Source organism: Macrobrachium rosenbergii, chromosome 24 (genome assembly GCF_040412425.1).
Source record: "Macrobrachium rosenbergii isolate ZJJX-2024 chromosome 24, ASM4041242v1, whole genome shotgun sequence".
In the NCBI taxonomy this organism is placed as follows: Eukaryota; Metazoa; Arthropoda; class Malacostraca; order Decapoda; family Palaemonidae; genus Macrobrachium; species Macrobrachium rosenbergii.
Genome location: NC_089764.1, coordinates 13,623,327 through 13,633,326, shown reverse-complemented (window position 1 = coordinate 13,633,326; position 10,000 = coordinate 13,623,327). Strand labels below are relative to the sequence as shown.

At 35.4% G+C, this 10,000-nt stretch overlaps 1 non-coding gene across 1 annotated transcript; it reads left to right on the top strand.

Moving 5' to 3' along the window:
* The first annotated feature begins 6,648 nt into the window (after positions 1–6,648).
* Positions 6,649–6,721, top strand: TRNAA-AGC (transfer RNA alanine (anticodon AGC)). Its single transcript has one exon. It is a non-coding gene; the product is annotated as a tRNA-Ala (tRNA).
* The last annotated feature ends 3,279 nt before the right edge of the window (positions 6,722–10,000 follow it).

Sequence of the window (10,000 nt, the reverse complement as noted above, 5' to 3'; positions counted from 1 at the left end):
AATACCATCTTTGGACTGCCCTCTTTTTATCTCTGCCAATCTAGCAAGGGTTTAGATGTGCGTATTAAACAGCATAAGTATTCTGTCAAAACAGGGCAAACATCCACTGCTATATTCATTAGTTCAAGTGAAAACTCTCACAGGATAAATTGGACTGAAAGTTCAGTGATTGCCAGATCGAAAGATTTCTCTTCAAAAAATCTTTTAGAATCTGCTATTATACAGCTTAATTCCAGTTGTAATTTTAACTTTAGCCGTGGCGTGTATTATTTGGACCCCTGTATTAGTAATATGCTCAAGAATGAACTAAAAGATAAAATCACTGACTTAATTCCAAATTATTTACCTTATATATATATTTTCTATGTATTCATATATCTAATATATTTTTTTTAAATTGTTAGTGTTTACCAAAGTGAGAATTATTGAGTAGTACTTTTATAACATTTTTTGGTGGTCAGTCACCTACCTTGTACAATCTTTTAATTGTCCTGTACCTGCTTCTGAGCTGTTGAGCCTAATCCTTTGTGATAACTTAACCCTGTTTTTAATTCTTCAATTGTGTTGGATTCCATGTGCATATTTTTCCCTTTGTAATCCACCATCAGTCATTTATACGAGCTTTCTTTGTAAACTTATTTTTATATTTCCTCAGTCTGCTAAGTAAAGGACAGGAAGTTAAAAGGCCTTGCAGTGCTCCATTGTTTCTCTTTCATTATATATGGTATTGTCTATATATATATATATATATATATATATATATATATATATATATATATATATATATATATATATATATATATATATATATAGAATCTACTGGTCACTATTTACCAGATACATATGTAATTGTAATAGCCTCAGTGCGATGAAGAATTCAAGAAAGTTAAGAGGGCATTGTGGCTGTTACAATTGTATATATATATATATATATATATATATATATATATATATATATATATATATATATATATATATATATTAGTCATGTTGAATATACCTTTGATACTTACTTACAGGATTCTGGGAGACAAAGGATAAATGCTGGGAATTTTTACATTATCAAGAAATCTACTGTATTTCATTAAATCATCTGCCTAAATAGACTGATAAGGCAACTCCATAGATGAATAAATCAAGGGAAAATCTGTGGCTTAGGGGAAGTTTACGAAAAACTCAAGGGTTCTCTTAATTAATTATATTTACATAATAAACACAGATCAGAAGAATGACGAATTACTGGGCAGGTAATAATAAAGACCTGCTAAATGAATGAATCCTACACAGGAAAAATATTCTATGCCGATGATGTTGTCATAACAGGAACATTTCAGAGGGGTAGATTAAGGGGTGGCATAAGGCCACTGCACATAGGATAGAGCCGAGTGGTTCCACAGCCAGGGCCAATCTGCTAGATATGCAAGACGGTTACTTGTAAGAATAATAAGGCGCTCAAAGGGAACTGAGGGAATGCGCAGATGGTGCCAAATAACTCAGTTCAACAAATTACTGAAGGTGATCGCACAATGGAAAGAGAAAATAAATCAGAGAAATAACAGGACCGTGACTGACTAAGAAACCTTATTCCCAGTACATTACCTTTGTCAAGATGACGATGCTGTTGTTCAACAGGGCGCCGACGCTGTAGGAGGGAATTAAGGGGATGCCACAACAAAAGTATACTGGCTCGAACTTCCGAGTCGAACAAGTGGAGGGTACAAGGAACAGGCAAAGGTAAGGACATCTGTCCTTAGTGGAGTTTTGAGCGCTTCTCTCTCTCGACTGCTGTTGCATCATCTATTTCTAACCTCAGGGGAATACACATGGGCATCCGGACAGATGGCGCAAAGGCCAAAATTCACCTCGTTTTCTAGCAAGCACATGGCATCCAGTCAGAACTCGGGGAGAGCTTACCATGCCCAGGTGGTGCGGTGCCAACTTTCTCTTTTTTGTTCCTCCCTTGCCCGTTGTCTGAGGCCATTGAGGAAGGCACCTTAGAAGGTCACCTGGAAACAAGTCCTTAGGTAGTCATATTGAACAGAGAGAAGGATTAAAGGCTTATCCATTTTGGGAATGAAGGAGAGAGCTGATGAAGGGGCGGATGAAAACCCACAGTTCTGGTAATTAAAACAATTAAAATGAATTGTGTTTCTTTCTCTGTTACGTTACAGATGTACAAACGGGTGAGGTTGCTTGAAAAGAAGTTTCCTTCACTGCAGTATATATATATATATATATATATATATATATATATATATATATATATATATATATATATATATATATATATATATATATATATATATATATATATATATATATATATATATATATATATATATATATATATATATATATATATATATATATGAGTATATACATATACATACATACATATATGTGTATATATATACATATACATATACATATATATATATATATATATATACAGTATATGTATATATACATATATATATATATATATATATATATATATATATATATATATATATATATATATATATATATATATAATTTCAGAAGTCATAGAGCGTCAGTCACTGGAGTGGTGATCTACCTGCTGAGCGTGTGACCTCGGGCGGCCATATTTAAAGGCCTCAGTCTGGCTCATAGTACTATACTTTATTACTATTATTATTTTTAGCTTTTTTTGCTATTAATATTATCTTATTATTAATACTCTTAATGATATTGTTTTTACTATTATATTATTATTATTATTATTATTGTATATTATTGCTGCTTCAGCTGCATTTATTTTGTAGAAGACTTTTTCTATTTTCCTTATTGCGGACTTCTCTTCAGTGGAGGTGCGTGCTAACAGCTCGTCTATATTTGTCATTTCATTGGGGAAAAGTCAAAATCTGGATTCTGCTTCTTTATATATTCTATACAGTTAGTTCTATACAATTGTTGCCGCGACGTTTCGACAGACTCTTCTGTCATTCTCCAGCGGGAGCTAGTAGAGGACTGGCAAATTGCATAGGTCCTTCTGAACTTATACACGGGCTTCAGGGGGGGTCATGGACGGCGAATTCTGATTGGTTGCAGTCGGCGAACTTCAAGCCAAATTTCTGCAGCGAAGCTCGATCCTGACAGATCTTCGCAACCTGGGAATATCATTCATTCCAGCGTTCCCATTGGCCTGCCGTTGCGTGATGTCATGCCCGCTGACATCATCGGTAGTTTGGCTGCTATTGGGCTGAGGATGCATGATGTCATTATCTACTCTTTCTGTCGTAGTCGGGCGATTGTCTCGAAGGGCGCCTCGCTCATCAGGGGCATCTCCATTCTCAGGGTTGTCGTTTTCAGGTATTCGTTGGATTTAGTGGGTGTTCTGCATTATTCTTCTTAAATTCGTGGGTAGGAGCGATGCCTCCTGCGTCGTATTCATTGTTGGTTTTCTCTCGGCAATGAGGCGCCTCTAGCACGCGCAGACGTCGAGGGGGTCGGCGGCTCTCCCGATTATACTTATATTTTGTATAATACTGTCGCGGGAGATGGAAATATTGTGAGTAGTTATGGGCGTGGTTCATGATGGCACCCTCCTGGGCGTGGGAAGGAGATCCCTTTTGACAGACGCATCGTGGTCATTCCAATATAAGCACCGGGGCATCCTCGGACAGGACATACAAATTGGTAGACCACGTTCTTCTGCTTGAGGGGTTCTCTTGCTGGTGGAGAGGGGTCATTCTTCATCACAAGATCACGGGTGCGGTGGTTCTTATAATAAATTACAAGATTTATTTTCTTACTGTAGGAAAATAAATATCGTAGCACTATCCACTGGTTTGTCTGATAAATTAACGATAAAATTCACGTTGGCATGTTTAGTTCTGTCGCTTTCAGCAATAAGGTTCTTCAGCTTAAATTGAAGCTTCCTTTCAAGACGGTTGCAACACTTTCTTAGTTTACCATAACAATAAACCAGTGGATAGTGCTACAACAGCGGCTTTAGGATATGGATTAAGTTTTGGTGTTTCTGACGGTAACCTAGATTATGTTAACATTTCAAAATCATTTTGTTATTTGGAAAAATTTTGTCATGATTTGTGTCCTGATGACATCAGTATTTGTAAAGGTATTGTGTATGGTGCTATGGCCAAGCCTTCTTCCCCAAATGTTCCCGTACGATTTCTCCAGGCATACAAAAACCTTAAAAAAGACGAAACATTGCAAGTAACAAAGGCTGATAAGTCCAATGCAGTGGTAATAATGAATAAAAGTGACTACATAAATAAAATAATGGCATTATTGAATGATAGTGGAACTTATACGAAACTGAGGTCAGATCCCACACAGACAGTTAACTCTCATTTTAGCAAACAAATTAAATCCATTTTTAAGGGCTCTGACCATTTAATTAAACAGTTTACCACACAGTGCCCCTCCCTACCATATCTCTACGGTTTAGTCAAGACGCACAAAATCAATAACCCTATTAGACCAATCATTAGTTCAGCAGGCTCAGTTTCGTATAACTTATCTAAATGGCTTGTAAAAATTCTTACACCATTGGTAGGAAACATTTCTAATATGAATATAAAAAATAATGTCGACTTTATAGACAAATTGAATAGCTTGAATTTGAAATCTGATTTTACTATGGTTAGTTTTGATGTTGTCTCTTTATTTACAAAAAGTGCCGGTAGATGATTTACTGGATTTTTAGAGGAAGAATTAGTAAGTTATGACATTCCCTTAACTGTAGCAAACCTCACAAAACTTATAAGGTTTGTATCAAAGATAGTAAATTTTGTTTCAATGGGGAATTTTTGTACAAAAGTTTGGTATGGCTATGGGTAATCCCTTATCTCCTGTGTCCTTAGCAATATTTACATGGAATTTTTGAGACAAAATTCTTACCAAAATTTTGCCCCTGAAAAGTTATATGGTTTTGGTATGTAGATGACATTTTTGTATCTGGCCAGTTCACGAAAATCTCCAGGAATTTCTCGTTAAGCTAAATAATTTAGTCCCTTCTATAAAATTTACTGTAGAGGAAGAAAGAAATTGTAGTTTGAATTTTCTTGATGTAACTGTCCATAGACATGATAGAAATTTCACCTTTTCAGTCTTTCGAAAATCAACTAACATTGCCTCTTTTGTTCATTATTATTCCAATCACCATCAGAATGTTAAATTCTCTGTTTTTTCTGGAATGTTCTTAAGGGCTTTACGTGTTTGTAGCCCGCAGTTCATTGATGCTGAGATCAAAACTATTTATGATATTGCTTTGAAACTTAAATACCCAAGGACCTTTGTAGATGTAGCATGGAAAAGAGCCAAGAAAACATTTTATTTAACTAATAACAAACTTGAATTCAGTAAGCATAATATTCTCAAATTACCGTATGACGAAAGGTTTTTACAAATTCCTAGAATTTTAAAGCTTTTCAACATAAATGTTGTTTTCAGTAATTTTAATGTTGAGAGTTTAGTGATAAAAAATTCTCCTAGAGATGTTTCTGGCTGCATCTATGAAATTCCTTGTAAAAATGTGATAAAATATATTATGGACAAACTGGAAAACCACTTTCACAAAGAATCAAACAACACCAATATTCTGTGAGAACTGGCCAAATATCGAATGCATTATTCGTACATATGAGAGATTTAGATCATCCTATTAACTGGAGTAAAGCAAGACCTTTAGTCCCGTGCAATGACACAGTTAAAAGGAATATCATCGAATCTTGTTTTATTAAGTCAAATAATGAAAGTGATCTAAATTTAAGTCTTGGTTTATTTAAACTTGATGCTTTAATAATTAAAAAAGTTGTTGATAAATATAAGCAAAATTGATATTAATTTTTATACGTTACTGCAATTTGAATGGGTAATATTCCGTTTTCCTTATGGTTAAGTATATATTTGGATTAGTTTGTGACCGCGTGATCCCGGATTTGCCGTGGATTAACCTTTTCTTTTCTGGCAATTAACCATCTGGTATTCAAGGTTATACATGTTTTAACCTAAATCTGGTATGTCATTTTGTTTGGTCTTAGGTTCAGTTTGTGACAGCTCGATCCCGGATTATCCTGGATTAACTTTCTGTTTATTACCCTTTGACAATTGACCATCTGGTATTTCTTGTTCTATTTGTTTACTTTGTAACCTTCTTCATATTTGTGTCTCATTTGTGCCCCGACGATGCATCAATAAACGTGAAAGCGCTTGGTACTACTGAACTTCTGCCTGTCTTTTGCCAGTGGGATTCGCTTATACACTGAAGTCACGTGCATCTACTGTGATTTTTAAGCATATATATATATATATATATATATATATATATATATATATATATATATATATATATATATATATATATATGTGTGTGTGTGTGTGTGTGTGTGTGTGTGTGTGTGTGTGTGTGTGTGAGTGTGTATCAAAATATCGAGCTACAAATGACGTTAATATCCAATTCATCCTACCTCAGGAATATCACCGAAGGCGAAGGGAAGCTGATAAACGATTCGGCACCTGGAGATTCGAGCGCCCGTCAGACCGCTGCGGATCGACGACTTTCGCTATGTGGTGCAGTCAGGATCCTGGGCGTGGTACTGGTCTGACCATTGTCTCCTTCCATTTAATTCGTCTTGAAGGTCTTAATTCTCTTACTTTCACGGGGATGTAGCTCAAGTGGTAGAGCGCTCGCTTAGCATGTGAGAGGTACGGGGATCGATACCCCGCATCTCCAAGTAGTTTTACAAATTCAATGAATTTTGCAGGGGTTGAGAATATGTAAGCTGATATTTATTGTTTCAAGCTTTTAAATGCCACTGACGGCAGACTAGTGTTAGCCTTGAATTCTGTAGCCTAAATAGATATCAATCTTACGTAGTTCATTTTTGAGCAGGGAATATTTGTGTACAGTAGGCTAAACTTTCTAGGTGCCTTAAAAAGCCTTCCACTGCTAAATGCGTTTGATATCGGAGATTCGTTCTTGGGAATCGGGATGCCAGATTTTTCGTAGTACAAGAGACTAGTAGTACAACTACCAGTTTGAAATACAGTGAGACAACACTTCCTAACATGTACAAAAGAAGTAATGACTGATGCTACTGCTGTCTCAACCATATGGCTGAGAACCAAGATCAGTCAAATCAATGGCTAGAAAGAGAGGAAGTTATGATGCAGGAAGGGACAAATGTTTCATTAAGTGTGGGTAAATTCTTATCGACATTCAGTGTCCAAAGGTCAGTGTCTCAGTTACAAAAGCAACAATCACCACTCCGCAGAAAACACCCCAAACAAGAAAAAATGAAGGAGAAAGGCTAATAAGTCACCTAACAGAGAACTTCCAGAGTATCAGAGGTGGTTTTGCAGGAAGGGAATCGTTGGAGAGGACAGAGGTGTTGATCCAAAGACCCATAAGGTCAGAATGGTCTGAGATAAAGAAAAGCTTAAGAATATTGAAGTCATGGTCATGTTATCACAAGAGTTTTGACATTTATGGGAAATACTGTTATGTGATATCGAAAATAATGTTTAGCTTAAAAAAGGTCCACAGACTGGAACAGTTTGATAAAGGTCATCAATATTCAGGTTAAGAGATCAGGTATTTATAAATACTAATCAAAGTAAGCATCATGAAAATCGGATGAAATTTCGGTAAAATAGTAAAAATTAAACAAAAATAAAAAAAGCATGCACTATATATATCAGATCAGATAGAGGGAATCCCAGAAGATTATAGAAGACGACTTGTTAAAGTTAAGAAACTGCTTATGTGTCAGAAAAAGAACTCTAAGTAATGGTTAACGCGATGTTAAAATGATCTAAAACCTTTGGGATTTTCCTTGAAGACATTTTGGAATCCTTCAGTCTCCAGCTCTTGGAAGAATGAGAGAAATGCCATTCGCACATGCGCTGAACTCCAAAGTGTCCAGGAACAATCTCCAAGATGCTTCAAATCATCTGGAAGCCTTCAGAGAGAGCAAGTGTCATATTTGAAAAGCTGGGTAAGAGAAAGCAAAGAGTATGGTGAAGGGAAGGGTCCGACCCAGAGGCTGCTTCCTCGGAAGAAGGCAGGTATCCTGCCAGGCTGGGGAAGCGGACCTGGAGATGGTCCAAGCCCCTCAAGGATGGGCCCCAAAAGCCCCCAAGGCTCTCCAGTCTTTTGAGGGCAGCTTTGAAGGGAAGGGTTCGACCCAGAGGCTGCTTCCTCGGAGGAAGGCAGGTATCCTGCGAGGCTGGGGAAGTGGTCCTGGAAAGGGCCCAAAAACTTCAAGGGGAAGGCCCAAAAGCCTCAAGGCAGGCCAGTCTCTTTAGGGCAGCTTGGAAGGGAAGGGTCTGACCCAGAGGCTGCATTCTCAGAGGAAAGCAGGTATCCTGCCAAGCTGGGGAAGCAGGACTGGAGAGCGCCGAAGAATTTCAAGGATGGGCCCCAGAAGCCCCCAAGGCTGGCCAGTCTCTTGAGGGCAGCCTTGAAGGGAAGGGTCGGACCCAGAGGCTGCTTCCTTGGAGTAAGGCAGGTACCCTCTCTCTCTCTCTCTCTCTCTCTCTCTATTTTGATGCAGTCTTGAACAGGTTTCAGATTTTATCCGATAGTTTATCATTTCCTTTGAGTTTTCTGTAATATTCTCTCTCTCTCTCTCTCTCTCTCTCTCTCTCTCTCTCTCTCTCTCTCTCTCTCTCTTTCTTTATCTTTATATTCTTTATCTTACATATATTCATTCAGTTTACAAATATTTTCGTATGATATAATTTTATACAAACATATATATATGTGTATATTATAATAAAATATTATATATATACATATATATATATATATATATATAATAAATATATGTATACACACACACACATACATACATTATATATATATATATATATATATATATATATATATATATATATATATATATATATATATATATATATATATATATATATATATATATATATATATATAAATATATATATATATATATATATATATATATATATATATATATATATATATATATATATATATATATATATATATATATATATATATATATATATATATATATATATATATATATATATATGTGTGTGTGTGTATATTTATCATGTATACTATACACATGCATATATATGTATGTATAACTGAATCACGAAAATTTGTAACGTGATGAATATACTGTATAAATAAAGGCAATCCCACGAAGGAAAGAGAAACAATGGAGTACTGCAAGGCCTTTTGACTTCCTGTCCTTTACATAGCAGACTGAAGAAATATAAAAATCAGTTTTCAAAGAAACCTCGTGTAAATGACAGATGGGGATTACAAAGGAAAAAAATAAGTACCTGGAATCCAACACAATTGAAGAATTAGTAGACCTACCAAAAAGTATTAGGCTCAACAACTCAGAGGTAGGGACAGGACAACTGAAAGATTATACAAGGAAGGTGACTGACCACCAAAAAAAGTTATAAAAGTACAACTCAATAATTCCCGTTTTTGAAAACACTAACAATTTTTATAAGATGAACATTTTTACAAAAAATATATTAAACATACGAATACATAGAAAATATAAGGTAAATAAATTGTAATTAAGTCAGTGACTTTATCTTTTGGGTCATTCTTGAGCATATTATTAAGACAGGGGGCCAGATAATACATGCAATGGCTAAGGTTAAAATTACAACTGGAAGTTAGCTCTATAATAGCAGACTCTAAAAGATTTTGTGAAGAGAAATCTTTCGATCTGGCAATCACTGAACTTTCAGTCCAATTTATCCTGTGAGAGTTTTCACTTAAATGAATGAATATAGAATTGAATGTTTGCCCAGTTTTGACAGAATACTTATTCTGTTTCATACATATACCTAAATCCTTGCTAGACTGGCCGATATAAAAAGAGGGGCAGTCCAAAGATGGAATTTCATATATTATGTTGTTTTTTTCCTTAGGGTTATTTTTTATTAACATTCCTTTTAGTTTGTTATTATAGGAAAAAACGAGGTTGACATTATAAGATTT